Source organism: Schistocerca nitens, chromosome 3 (genome assembly GCF_023898315.1).
Source record: "Schistocerca nitens isolate TAMUIC-IGC-003100 chromosome 3, iqSchNite1.1, whole genome shotgun sequence".
NCBI classification, from domain to species: Eukaryota; Metazoa; Arthropoda; class Insecta; order Orthoptera; family Acrididae; genus Schistocerca; species Schistocerca nitens.
This window is the reverse complement of record NC_064616.1, coordinates 587,350,057-587,362,838: the sequence shown is the minus strand read 5'-3', so window position 1 is coordinate 587,362,838 and position 12,782 is coordinate 587,350,057. Positions and strand designations below refer to the sequence as shown.

Genomic DNA, 12,782 nt, shown 5'->3' with positions numbered 1-12,782 from the left:
CTTACAGAGTGACATTCCATTCACAGCACTCCACACACTTGTAAACCCATAATGTCAGCAGAAAGACAAGACAGATTAGCCATTTTTTACCGAATACTGTTGGAACTAAGTTTGTATGCGAAAACATCCTGACCAAAAGAGACACGAAATTAATGATTTCCGAGGAGTCATAATCATGAACGTCTTGGCTGGACCTGAGTAGTACCTTCCCTAGTACAAAGGGGACTAGTTAGAACGTGCGACCTGCTCGAGAGGACGCCAATGCAATTCGCAAAATGGCTTTGGTACCATTCTGTAAGTAATATGAATTACAGAGATGTGATGTCAGTTAATTGAAAGCCTCGTTAGCAAATGAAAGCACAAGCTGAATGCAGTTCTTTCCTTGCCAAGCAGGCAAAAGTTCGTAAATCGTATCTCTATCAACGATACGTGTTCATCTCAGTATTGTCAGATAGTGTTCATCATTCATTACAAGTAAACACTAACTAAGCGGTACTCTCATGGAGTCCCGAAACATTCTAAGTTATACGTATTTCTATAAGCAGATTTGAAAATTGTTGGTTGCTATTATTTTATGCGAGAATTTAGAAGATGGTTCAAATGGCTCTGAGCACTATGGGACTCAATTTCTGAGGTCATTAGTCCCCTAGAACTTAGAACTAGTTAAACCTAACTAACCTAAGGACGTCACACACATCCATGCCCGAGGCAGGATTCGAACCTGCGACCTTAGCGGTCTCGCGGTTCCAGACTGCAGCGCCTAGAACCGCACGGCCACTTCGGCCAATTTATAAGACAACCAATTAGTGGCGCGAGGGCCTTATGTCTTTAGAGTACTTATAATGCGCTGGTAACTCTTGATTTAAGTTGGTAGAGCTTTTTCTGATTGTGTTTCTGGCACCCTTATTTCCTTGTCTTAAGAACAAATTTCACGGCATTAATGGAGAGGGAAAAGTTTGGCGAGTTCTCAATTTTCGCCGCCAAACTCTGGAATTAAAACAGAGCAAAGGGCTTTTCTTTGTCTATTGCGGAACGAATAACAAGGACGATAATTCGACTACGTTTCACCTACGTCGTTAATCACAAGAAAAATTTTTTTCGCTTCATTTGTGGCCATTCCTAATTGGATACGTCCTATATGATTTGGAGAAAGTACTCAGATTAACCTCATTTAACGCTAAAACGACGCCCATAGTTCAGAGGCAACTACTGTTTTAGTAAAAGAGACACCATCTGCGTTAGTATTACGATAGTGAAAAATCTACCATGCTGGTTTCCTATACAGTATACTAATGAGGTGCCTTGTCATTCCCCGACCCGCCTGGATAGCCTAGCGGATCTTCGGAAACCGATGAGGTAACTTTTAGATTCGGAGACTGTAGAAATCACGTAGTTTTGAGGCGAAGAAATCGTCGAGCCATGTCCTGATCGCATTTTCATCCCGAAAGGAAGTTCCCTGAAGGTTGTTCGATAGAGAGCTGAGAAGGTGAAAATCTGAGGGCGCACGATCGGGTAACTAAGGTGGGTACGGAATGACTTCGCAACGCAACCCCTGTATGGTGTTTTTATGTCAGTCTAGCAGAAAGCGTGCGAGCATTATCGTGGAGTAGTATCACTTCACGCCGTCTTCTGCAAGACTTCTCAATTATTGTTAACAATAAATGTTGGCAGTGATGACTGCACCTTCGGGAAGCAATTTGTAGTACACCGTCGCTGTCCCGCGAGATGCATAACATTATCTTTTGTGGATCCGCTCTGGTCTTTGTACGTGGAGTCTCTGCTTTGTTTGGTCTCAACCATTCCCTTTTTCCCCCCTTATGTTAGCATAGAGACACCATTTCTCGTCACAAGTAACGATATAGGATAGGAATGGTGTGTGTTGTTCACGAGCCAATTGATGACGAGCAAGCAGAGATGCGCATATGGAAACTCGCTGGTATTTGAGATTTTGGCTTAGAGTATGCAGTACCCATACACCCGATTTTTTAACCTTACATAGTCCATGCAAAATGGTTCCCTATGTGGAATGATCACAGTTCATCGCATTTGCCAGTTTTCAAGTACACTGAAAATGGGTCATTGTGGATTAATGCCTCTGAAAGATATTCATCAGACGCCGAAGGTCTTCCTGAGAGTAGGGTGTGTCATTAATGTCAAAACGATCATCCTCAGGATGAGAAAACCATTTTCTTGATGGGTTGTGTCCAACGGCGTTATCCCCATACACGGCGCAAATATTTCTGGCTGCCTCCGTTGCTGTTGCCCCTCTCTTTAACTCAAACAGCAGAATGTGTTGGAAATGTTCCGATTTCTCCACTTGGCGCTCCATTTTCTAGTGTCAACACCTCCACTCACTTTCTGCAGATGTCAAAATGACAATACATTAATTCAGATATCAACAGTGGACTAGAAATTAAAAAAATGACAATCGATAACCAAACCCAGAGCAATCGGAATACCAACATGCAACTCAAAAACGCTACGAACTTATGCACCAACCTAATAATTATGCGAAAACAACTGTTCAGGAAAATCCATAAACAGTCGTGCGCAAAATACAGCACCTGTATAGAGAACGATATTCAGTGAACGTAAATCACGGAGATGTATTTTTAAAACTGCTGAAACATTTAAGGAAAGCTTTTGACTGTGTGCTGGGACTCCTGTATCACTGTCATAGTTTTGCGAAAAAATGGGGAAATCACTGAGACGTGGAAATATTATTTGCAAGAATAAAAAAATTGATTCATATTGTATGAAATACAAAGTATTTAATACGAATGAAGAGACAATTGTACTCAGTACCAGGAATAAAAATGAAATTTTCAGAATTATGCTACAAAGAGTGCGAGTAGAAAACTAAATCTCTTAGGTTACATTTTACGGCTTGAAAAGATGATTAAGCGCAGTATAGTAGATTAGAAGCACTTCATGAAATCATGTCTGAATCTGAAAAAGAGAAAAGTTTTATACACGCCGTCCGTCCAAAAGGTTCCGCGACGGTTTATATTTCTGACGTACAAGCGACGTCAGCGCAGACGTGCATTCGATCAGTCAGTTTTAGAGCAGCGTATGGACGTGCACCCGTGGTGTGTCAACGTTGTTGTGTCACAAATAGCAACGGAAAAAGGAACAGAACGTCTATAAATCAAGGGTTCAAGATATTCTCCGCAACGTTCTCAGGAAGAGAAAAGTGCTTGCAAAGTCTAATCTGTACACCTCGAGATCCCAACAAAAGCAACGAGGCGTCGGCGTCGGCAGCAACGTGATTGAAGTTAAAAAATGGAAAAAAATCATCACTGGAGAATTGACTTGGTGTTACCAGCACTAACCTACCAGAAAACGACGCAGTACGGAATGGCTCTCTGATGATTCGCCAAGACCGAGGAAGGTGCGACAATGACGCACATGTTGAACAACGTTCCAAAGAAGTACGAGAGTTGCCCAGAAAGTAACGCACCGCATTTTTGTTCTCAGCCGAAAACAATGCTACGAATGCGACACGTTACGTTACGCTGAAGTCCCCTGAGTGAGCGCGCCAAGTTTCCGTCACTTCTGACAGATAGCGTAGCTGCAGGACAGTTTCACAATGGCGTCTTTAGGTGATGTACGTTACGAGCAAGGTGCCGTCATTGAATTTATCGCTGCAGAAAAAGAAACTGTGAGGAATATTGACAAACGCTTGTGCAAAGTCTATAGGGCATCTGCTGTCCACAGAAGTACAGCTATTCGCTGGGCACGGAGGGTGAGGTCATCAGAAGCCGGTTCGGCAGAACACGATTTGCAGCGTTCGGGGAGACCATCCACGGCTGTCCCACCTGAGACCTGCCACACCTGACCTAGCCTCTTGGGACTTCCACTTATTTTGACCATTAAAGGATGCCATTCGTGGAAGACATTTTAAGGACTATGAGGAGGTGACTCACACAGAGAAGCACTGGTTCCGCTACCAGGACAGGGATTAGTACCGACAAGGGATACACGCCCTTGTTTCACGCTGGAGGAAGACCATAGAACGGGATGGAGATTACGTGGAAAGTAGGGTGTATAGAAAGACACCATTCTTTCGTGTGTGTAATTTTCATTATGTTCAATAAAGAATCCTCGAAGAAAGAAAACGAGGGCATTACTTTCTGGGCAACCCCGGTACCATTCGGATAGTTTCTTATGATTGTATGAAAGCTCTGTGTGCTGTGCTGAACATTTGAAGCATTAAAAACGGACATCTTAACTTTTCTCTACATTTTACTGAACCAGTCACAGAACTCTTTGAACTGAAGGGGTAGACCCCGAGTGACATACCACTAATGAGTTATTGTCATTATGAACATCATTATTAACATCATCATTGTCAGCCATTTGACTTCCAGTCATGTATAATAATGCGCTCTGAACCTTTTAAAGAATTACAGCTTTCAGCCCTAAGAATCAGTGTTGCTTCCTGATGTTTCTAATGTCATTAAACCACCAGCATTTGGTCGTCGTCTTTGTCGTTACTGATCTCTTGGCATCATGCGAAGAACTTCCTTGGTCCATCAATCATCCGTTCGTCTATCTACAGTTTCTACATCTACATCTACATCCGCACTCAACAAGCCACCTGACAATGTGTGGCGGAGGGTACCCTGAGTACTTCTATCGGTTCTCCCTTCTATTCCAGTCTCGTATTGTTCGTGGAAAGGATTGTCGGTATCCTTCTGTGTGGGCTCTAATCTCTCTGATTTTATCCTCATGGTCTCTTCGCGAGATATACGTAGGAGGGAGCAATATACTGCTTGACCCTCAGTGAAGGTATGTTCTCGAAACTTTAACAAAAGTCCGTACCGAGCTACTGAGCGTCTCTCCTGCAGAGTCTTCCACTGGAGTTTATCTATCATCTCCGTAACGCTTTCGCGATTACTAAATGACCCTGTAACGAAGCGCGCTGCTCTCCGTTGGATCTTCTCTATCTCTTCTATCAACCCTATCTGGTACGGGTCCCACACTGCTGAGCAGTATTCAAGCAGTGGGCGAACAAGCGTACTGTAACCTACTTCCTTTGTTTCCGGATTGCATTTCCATAGGATTCTTCCAAGGAATCTCAGTCTGGCATCTGCTTTACCCACGATCAACTTTATATGATCATTCCATTTTAAATCACTCATAATGCGTACTCCCAGATAATTTATGGAATTAACTGCTTCCAGTTGCTGACCTGCTATTTTGTAGCTAAATGATAAGGGCTCTATCTTTCTATGTATTCGCAGCACATTACACTTGTCTACATTGAGATTCAATTGCCATTCCCTGCACCATGCGTCAATTCGCTGCAGATCCTCCTGCATTTCAGTACAATTTTCCATTGTTACAACCTCTCGATACACCACAGCATCATCTGGAAAAAGCCTCAGTGAACTTCCGATGTCATCCACAAGGTCATTTATGTATATTGTGAATAGCAACGGTCCTATGACACTACGCTGCGGCACACCTGAAATCACTCTTACTTCGGAAGACTTCTCTGCATTGAGAATGACATGCTGCGTTCTGTTATCTAGGAACTCTTCAATCCAATCACACAATTGGTCTGATAGTCCATATGCTCTTACTTTGTTTATTAAACGACTGTGGGGAACTGTATCGAACGCCTTGCGGAAGTCAAGAAACACGGCATCTACCTGTGAACCCTCTGAGTCTCGTGGACGAATAGCGCGAGCTGGGTTTCACACGACCGTATTTTTCGAAACCCATGCTGATTCCTACAGAGTAGATTTCTAGTCTCCAGAAAAGTCATTATACTCGAACATAATACGTGTTCCAAAATTCTACAACTGATCGACGTTAGAGATGTAGGTCTATAGTTCTGCACATCTGTTCGACGTCCCTTCTTGAAAACGGGGATGACCATCTCCATTTCACTCTCATTACGGTTATAACCACATCCCATAATCCCGTCTGTTCCATTATCAATTTACTTGTTTTCCTGTCCCTCCTGGTAATTTCAACATGCATATTGCTGCTGATCGCTGAGCAACGTTCAGTTTTGAGGTGCTCTTCTCTGATATGCTAAAACTCATAATACGCATTCCTTGCACGCTTTTCTTTTCAGACTCATCGAAAGCTTTGTTTTATTTCGCTTTCTTCTCTTGTGTACCCAGTCATTTTCATCCACAGCTATTAATATAACAACTTTTCCTCTGGGCCTCATTGTTAATTTGTGTTTTTATTTATTCGGGATGACTAAATGCTACATTACTTTAACCTTACTTTTATTTATTTTCAAGACATATTTGAAACTAACTGATCTAAGTAAGTTCTTTCGTGGTTAAATTTTATCCACTCTTGACGCAAACAGTGCAGTGTCATCCACTACGTAAAGATGGTTCAGGTACAACCCACTTACCCGTATTCGTTGCTCAGTTTCCATTGTAAAACTTCCTCTAGCTCTGCTGATAATATGAGATCTTCTTGCATGACTCCTCCATCATTTGTGATTTTCTCACTTTTTTTATAATGTATAATACTATTTTTAATAACAGTAATGTCTATATTCTTTGGAACAGTAACATTAGTCGAATTAACGCCTGGTTCCTCAAGCGCAGTTAGAACAGATTTTCTTGAAAGTGAGTCAGTCTATTTTGCAAAAACTGTATATCCCAGCCTAGGTGGTAATTCATACCACTAAACAATCTTCGATATTCCTTTGTGATGCAGGGCCATGGAATTATAATAGTGACATTTTGAGGGAAACTGAGAAGTGAATTATGGAAGAAATTAAATAAGCTAGCTAAATCTAAGGAAACAGTATAATTCGACGAAACCCTACGTCAGTGAAATTATTCATGATGGGGGCTACTGCAGATACGGGGAGGAAATACGAACAACGGAGAAGAAAAAGTTTGAAGCTCACTGAAACCCTGATATCACTAACACCAGTCGAGTAAAATATCCTGTGTAATAATACACTGAAGCGCCAAAGAAACAGGTATAGGCATGCGTATTCAAATACAGAGATATGTAAACAGACAGAATACAGCGCTGCGGTTGGGAACGCCTATATAAGACAACAAGTGTCTGGTAGTGTTGTTAGATTGGTTACTGCAGCTACAATGGCAGTTTATCAAGATTTAGGTGAGTTTAAATGTGCTATTATAGTCGGCGAACGAGCGATGGGACTCTGCATCTCCGACGTAGCGATGAAGCGGGGATTATTCCGTACGACCATCATCATTATGGGCTTTCAGAGCCGAAGACCGACTCGTGTACCCTTGATGAGTGCACGAAATAAAGCTTCACGCCTCTCCCGGGCCCGTCAACACTGACAAAGGATTATTGATGACTGGAAACATGTTACCTGGTCGGACGAGTCTCGTTTCAAATTGTATCGAGCAGATGGACGTGTACGGGTATGGAGACAACCTCATGAATCCATGTACCCTGCACGTCATCAGGGGCTGTTAAAGCTGGTGGAGAATCTGTAGTGGTGCGGGGCGTGTTCTGTTGGAGTGATATGGGACCTCTGATACGTCTAGGTACGACTCTGACAGGTAACACATACGTAAGCATCCTCTCTGATCACCTGCATCCATTCATGTCCATTGTGCATTCCGACGGACTTGGGCAATTCCGACAGGACAATGTGACACCCCACACGACCAGCATTTCTACAGAGTGTTTCCAGGAACACTCTTCTGAGCTTAAACACTTCCACTGGCCACCAGTCCCACCAGATATGAACATTATTGAGCAGATCTGAGATGCCTTGCAACGTGCTGTGCGGAGGAGATCTCCACACCGTCGTGCTCTTACGGATTTATGGACAGCCCTGCAGGATTCATGGTGTCATTTCCTCCAGCACTACTTCAGAAATTAGTCGAGTCCATGTAACGTCGTGCTGCGGCACATGTGCGTGCTCGCGGAGGCTCTACACGATATTAGGCAGGTGTACCAGTTTATTTGCCTCCTTAGTATACAGGGTGTTACAAAAAGCTACGGCCAAACTTTCAGGAAACATTCCTCACATACAAAGAAAGAAATATGTTATGTGGACATGTGTCCGGAAACGCTTACTTTCCATGTCAGAGCTCATTTTATTACTTCTCTTCAAATCACATTAATCATGGAATGGAAACACACAGCAACAGAACGTACCAGTGTGACTTAAAACACTTTGTTAAAGGAAATGTTCAAAACGTCCTCCGTTAGCGAGGTACATACCTCCACCCTCCGTCGCATGGAATCCCTGATGCGCTGATGCAGCCCTGGAGAATGGCGTATTGTATCACAGCCGTCCACAATACGAGCACGAAGAGTCTCTACATTTGGTACCGGGGTTGCGTAGACAAGAACTTTCAAATGCCCCCATAAATGAAAGTCAAGAGGGTTGAGGTCACGAGAGCGTGGAGGCCATGGAATTGGTCCGCCTCTACCAATCCATCGGTCACCGAATCTGTTGTTGAGAAGCTTACGAACACTCGACTGAAATGTGCAGGAGCTCCATCGTGCATGAACCACATGTTGTGTCGTACTTGTAAAGGCACATGTTCTAGCAGCACAGGTAGAGTATCCCGTATGAAATCATGGTAACGTGCTCCATTGAGCGTAGGTGGAAGAACATGGGGCCCAATCAAGACGTCACCAACAATGCCTGCCCAAACATTCACAGAAAATCTGTGTTGATGACGTGATTGCACAATTGCGTGCGGATTCTCGTCAGCCCACACATGTTGATTGTGAAAATTTACAATTTGATCACGTTGGAATGAAGCCTCGTCCGTAAAGAGAACATTTGCACTGAAATGAGGATTGACACGTTGTTGGATGAAACATTCGCAGAAGTGTACCCGAGGAGGCCAATCAGCTGCTTATAGTGCCAGCACACGCTGTACATGGTACGGAAACAAATGGTTCTCCCGTAGCACTCTCCATACAGTGACGTGGTCAACGTTACCTTGTACAGCTACAACTTCTCTGACGCTGACATTAGGGTTATCGTCAACTGCACGAAGAACTGCCTCGTCCATTGCAGGTGTCCTCGTCGTTCTAGGTCTTCCCCAGTAGCGAGTCATAGGCTGGAATGTTCCGTGCTCCCTAAGACGCCGATCAATTGCTTCGAACGTCTTCCTGTCGGGACACCTTCGTTCTGGAAATCTATCTCGATACAAACGTACCGCGCCACGGCTGTTGCCCCGTGCTAATCCATACATCAAATGGGCATCTGCCAACTCCGCATTTGTAAACATTGCACTGACTGTTAAACCAAGTTCGTGATAAACACTAACCTGTTGATGCTACGTACTGATGTGCTTGGTGCTAGTACTGTAGAGCAATGAGTCGCATGTCAACACCAGCACCGAAGTCAATATTACCTTCCTTCAATTGGGCCAACTGGCGGTGAATCGAGGAAGTACAGTACATACTGACGAATCTAAAATGAGCTCTAACATGGAAATTAAGCGTTTCCAGACACATGTCCACATAACATCTTTCCTTTACTTGTGTGTGAGGAATGTTTCCTGAAAGTTTGGGGGTACCTTTTTGTAACACCCTGTATGTTAAGTACCTACATTCATTGTTCATCTACTCTTGCATAAAATTGACTTTTTTGCAGTGAGGAGTGACATTAATGCAGCTGTATACTACACTACCAATATAGCGACACAGTGTAACATCCACCAGCCGCAGTGACCGCTGACAATATCATTACAATTATCAACCTCAAAAATCTACTTCAGTTTAGTAAGTGTTTACACTTAGTGCCCCAAATATGGGCATGCCAAAATTGTAACATTCGTGGTGTAAGAAAATGAACGATAAATGTAAGGAAAGTCCTTGCTGTGAAGTGATGGTCACGAAGTAACATACCTTCTCACGCAGAAAGTTTCAAATGAAGCAGAATATGTCGAAAACCATAATTATATTGTAATATGCAAGAAACTGACTGTGGGTTATTACAACAAAAAACAAGAAACAACAACAACAAAAAATAGCATAGAACGCAAATACTTATCTTATTACTGATTCGGTGTATAAATAAACCGAAATGAAAAAAAAAAAACAGATACGAAAGCCGAAAATACTCTCGAAAATGTACAGTACGCAAACAGTAATATAAAATTAAAACAAGTCAGTTAGACGAAAGAATAAAAACATGACTTTCACAGCATAGGTTAAGAAAATGTAAATGCAAGGGTTGGACAAAAATGTGGAAACCAGTGAGAAATGAATGCTTGAAAATAAATGCAGATGCTAGAAAAGCCTGTAGGTTGAACACAAACGGCTCCTCTGCAGTGTCCTCAATATGCTGGAAGTGTCAGTCACGGCCACAACAGTGTTCTGTCTAACTGGCCGTGAATCATGTCGGAGTTAAGTAAATTGGAACGTAGGGAAAGCCGAAGCGTTTGGTGTTTCAAGAGGCACCATATCGTAGATTTACGCCGCATACTGGAAAGCGCAAAGACACAACGTGGGCGAAAGTGAGTGTTGAGTGGGCATGACGGTCATTCATTGAAGAGCATTGTGACGAAAAGCAGAGGACAACAGCTGCAAAATTTACCGCATGACTGCACTCGCAAACCCTGTCAGCAACAAAACAATCCAAAGGGAGCTCCAGAAACTGGAAATTATAGGGCGAAATGAAATTCCAAAACCACACATTGGTTATGGATATGCCCGTAACGGGTAAAGTTGGTGACGCAGTCATAAAATCCTGGACTATGGAACGACAGAAGAAAATAATTTTTTCGGTTGAGTCCTGTTGCACACTCTTTCCCCCCTCTATACGAGTCTACACTTCAAGAGTGAAATATGGCGAGGTTTCAGAGTTGATTTGGGCAGCCATATCGTAGTACACCATGGTTACTCGTCAGTCGAAGAACTGCCAAGAATTATGTGACTGTGTTAGCTGATCATGTCCGGTCCATGGTACTATGTTTGTTCCCCAGTGGTGATCCTGTGTTCCAAGAGAGCAGGCCCCTGTTCACATAGCTGGCATTGTTCATTGTTTTGTGAGGGCGAGGCTGATTTTTCGCGTCCACCCTGGCCACCATAGTCGCCAATCTCATCGTTATTAAGCCTTTATGATCTACTTTGGAAAGAACGACGCGTGATCGCTATACAGCTTCATTATCGTTACCCGAATGTGCCACTTTTTTGCAGGAAAAAAAGTATAAGGTTCGCTTGAAAACCATACAGCTCCTGTATTTATTCATTCGGAGACGACTGGAAGCTTTTTTGAACGCTAACGCTTCTGCTGCACCGTATGGGACATGGTAGTGGTTTGCGGCTTTGGCGTTTCTATATTGTTTTTCACCACAGTATTTAACCTGTGGTGCAAAGATAATTTCAGTCACGCGAGTCCTCTCTGTTATTGCATTTTTCACAGAGTCAGTATGCATCTCCACAACTTTATAGTTGCAAGATAGGCAGCTCCCGTTCGCACCCAATGCTTCCACATTTCACCGATGTCCTGTACGGCGCGAACTAGTTGGGTGTGACGTGGCTAACGAAAACGCAAACATAAACAAGTTTTTGGCGGAATATAGAAGAAAATACATTGTTAATAAAAAAGCAGAAATTTTGTCACTAAACCACAAAAAAGTCAATTTTATTGCAAAATTTTGACATATGATCAAATTGTCGCGTATATTGAGCAAAAATCGTTGTTACTCTGAAAGGGAATGGCTCATTATTCGGCAACAGAAGTGACTATTGGAGCAACAATGTGAAACATACTTCATTGTTATCATTCCCCTTATCAAAGTACGCATAGCTGCTACGTACAGTCCCTCTATCAATCCATTACTTAGTCTCCCGAAGATTCTTCTATGCTATGCTTGCTATGTAATATCTGGAAGTATTCTCTCATTCATATAGTTTATTTATGCTGTGTTATCTGTATAGTTTTCAGTTTCACGGCGAATATTTTCAGTTCTCCTTGGAATGTGTCATTGCTTATGTCTCATAGTTCCATTAACTCCTCAAAAAATTCAGTCATATAGATTCTAATGTTTCTCTTAGCTTACCTTCTTCACATTTCACGACCTTAAAAATGAATGAACTTTATATTTCATTATTGTTTCTAACTGAATCAGTGACCAGCTAACGATGACTTAACGTAATTATAGGTTTGATAACACGTAAGTTCTGTGACGCTGTAGCACATTAAAAGCAGATGGATACACACATGTTGCTAATTATGGATTGATACCAAACACAATAATATAGCAACAACGGATGCATTCCACAGTTTTAGTGGTTTGGAGCGTTTGTAATCCATGAAATGGTAACGGCGCTAGTTGGTAAACTGATAACTAGTGGGAAGTTGAGTGTGAACGTAGGCTCGGATAACTCGTTCATCTATACTAACCAGCATATTGTTACGTACCATCTTAACTGGGGATTTGTAGTGATTACAACAGAAACGGATTCCTGTTTCCAGCTGCAACAAAATTTTCGACTCTTACCGATTACGACCATCAACTACAGATATTAAGATGTATCAGTGTTATACAACTGTTTCTTTACTTTTTTGCTTCGTCCCGTACTAGTGCTCTGTTTCTGATGAGGCATTCCTTGTCATCAAAAGACATTTTTCGCTTTAAAATATAAGTTGTCTGTCTCTGAATCGTATCATTTGTTGACGTTGTGTGTGTGTGTGTGTGTGTGTGTGTGTGTGTGTGTGCGTGCGTGTCGATATTTTACTGGTTTGCATATCGTGTGTATTACAGCGAATCATCTCGGATGTATCCTGACCTAACATGGAAAGCTGCCTAAGATCCGCACGCAGATCTGCCGATACTCTT

The 12,782-nt window shown here is 42.5% G+C and overlaps 1 protein-coding gene across 2 annotated transcripts in view; it reads left to right on the top strand.

Moving 5' to 3' along the window:
- Window positions 1-12,782, top strand: part of LOC126249668 (IDLSRF-like peptide) — a 221,832-nt gene that overhangs the window by 167,199 nt on the left and 41,851 nt on the right. The window lies entirely within an intron of this gene.